The following is a 2,500-nucleotide window of genomic DNA, read 5'->3' as shown; positions in this document are numbered from 1 at the left end:
CTTTGCTTAATAAAAGCCATTCTTGTTGAATTTTTAACCCATTTTTAAAAAACAATCTCAGTAAGATATTTCATTGTTACCCATAAAGGATTTGATATTGAGATAAAAAAAAAAAACGACTGCATTGGGACCCTTAATTAACTCACGGTACATGCTCACATCCCACTAGAGATGCACGTCTCACTATTGTACATAGATTAAAACTGTTTAATTCTGAAAAGCGTTAAGATTCACTGAGGATATGTTCTGAGCATTGTCTTGTGCACTGATAGTGTAATTCATGCAAAATATCTCATCTCTGGTGTATAAACAAGCAGGGACAGTATTTAGTGATCTTCTACGCCCTAGAATATACCTTATTTTTTTCCTTACGTCTAAATCGTTCTTCAAATGTCGACTTTCTGTCCAACTAATCTTGTGAACTTTTTCCCTCATGGTCCCTGCAGAGTTGTAAAGTATGTATTTATTTATTTATTTGAGTTTTACTTTATTTAATGAAATGATTTTGGTGTTTCCTGGCTGGTTCCCACCTCGCCTGGTCCCTGTTGTGTGGCCTGCTCTTTGCCAGCTTGTTTCTGCCTCGTCACCTGCCTGGAGCAGCCCAGAGTAGATTCAGCTGGCTACAGTAGATCACTGTGGTAGAATCAGATAGCTACAGTAGATTACTGTCGTAGAATCAGATAGCTACAGTAGATTAATGTGGTAGAATCAGATAGCTACAGTAGATTATTCCCTAGACAGTAGACGCAGATAGCTACAGTAGATTATTCCCTAGACAGTAGACGCAGATAGCTACAGTAGATCACTGTAGTAGAGACAGATAGCTACAGTAGATTACTGTAGTAGAGACAGATAGCTACAGTAGATTACTGTGGTAGAATCAGCTGGCTACAGTAGATTACTGTGGTAGAATCAGATAGCTACAGTAGATTAATGTGGTAGAATCAGCTAGCTACAGTAGATTACTGTAGTAGACACAGATAGCTACAGTAGATTACTGTAGTAGAGACAGATAGCTACAGTAGATCACTGTGGTAGAATCAGATAGCTACAGTAGATTACTGTGGTAGATTCAGCTGGCTACAGTAGATCACTGTGGTAGAATCAGCTAGCTACAATAGATTACTGTAGTAGAATCAGATAGCTACAGTAGATTACTGTAGTAGAATCAGATAGCTACAGTAGATTATTCCCTAGACAGTAGAATCAGCTGGCTACAGTAGATTACTGTGGTAGAATCAGCTAGCTACAGTAGATTACTGTGGTAGAATCAGATAGCTACAGTAGATTACTGTAGTAGAATCAGCTAGCTACAGTAGATTATTCCCTAGACAGTAGAATCAGCTGGCTACAGTAGATTACTGTGGTAGAATCAGCTAACTACAGTAGATTACTGTGGTAGAATCAGATAGCTACAGTAGATTACTGTAGTAGAGACAGATAGCTACAGTAGATTACTGTAGTAGAGACAGATAGCTACAGTAGATTACTGTGGTAGAATCAGATAGCTACAGTAGATTACTGTGGTAGAATCAGATAGCTACAGTAGATTACTGTGGTAGAATCAGATAGCTACAGTAGATTACTGTGGTAGAATCAGATAGCTACAGTAGATTACTGTGGTAGAATCAGATAGCTACAGTAGATTACTGTGGTAGAATCAGATAGCTACAGTAGATTACTGTGGTAGAATCAGATAGCTACAGTAGATTACTGTGGTAGAATCAGATAGCTACAGTAGATTACTGTGGTAGAATCAGATAGCTACAGTAGATTACTCCCTAGATAGTAGAGACAGATAGCTACAGTATATTACTGTAGTAGAGACAGATAGCTACAGTAGAGTAGAATCAGCTGGCTACAGTAGATTACTGTGGTAGAATCAGATAGCTACAGTAGAGTAGAATCAGCTGGCTACAGTAGATTATTCCCTAGACAGTAGACACAGCTAGCTACAGTAGATTACTGTGGTAGAATCAGATAGCTACAGTAGATTACTGTGGTAGAATCAGATAGCTACAGTAGATTAATGTGGTAGAATCAGATAGCTACAGTAGATTACTGTGGTAGAATCAGATAGCTACAGTAGATTACTGTGGTAGAATCAGATAGCTACAGTAGAGTAGAATCAGCTGGCTACAGTAGATTACTCCCTAGACAGTAGACACAGATAGCTACAGTAGATTAATGTGGTAAAATCAGCTAGCTACAGTAGATTACTGTAGTAGAGACAGATAGCTACAGTAGATTACTGTGGTAGAATCAGATAGCTACAGTAGATTACTGTGGTAGAATCAGATAGCTACAGTAGATTACTGTGGTAGAATCAGATAGCTACAGTAGATTACTGTGGTAGAATCAGATAGCTACAGTAGATTACTGTGGTAGAATCAGATAGCTACAGTAGAGTAGAATCAGCTGGCTACAGTAGATTACTCCCTAGACAGTAGACACAGATAGCTACAGTAGATTACTGTGGTAGAATCAGCTGGCTACAGTA

The 2,500-nt window shown here is 38.5% G+C and overlaps 1 protein-coding gene across 4 annotated transcripts in view; it reads left to right on the top strand.

Annotated features, from left to right (window-relative positions):
* Positions 1-2,500, top strand: part of ryr1b (ryanodine receptor 1b (skeletal)) — a 275,237-nt gene that overhangs the window by 221,722 nt on the left and 51,015 nt on the right. The gene's annotated exons all lie outside the window — the stretch shown is intronic.

The sequence above is a fragment of the Salvelinus alpinus genome, chromosome 22, assembly GCF_045679555.1.
Source record: "Salvelinus alpinus chromosome 22, SLU_Salpinus.1, whole genome shotgun sequence".
Taxonomy (NCBI): domain Eukaryota; kingdom Metazoa; phylum Chordata; class Actinopteri; order Salmoniformes; family Salmonidae; genus Salvelinus; species Salvelinus alpinus.
The sequence above is the reverse complement of the archived record's forward strand: the minus strand, read 5'-3'. Positions and strand labels throughout refer to the sequence as shown.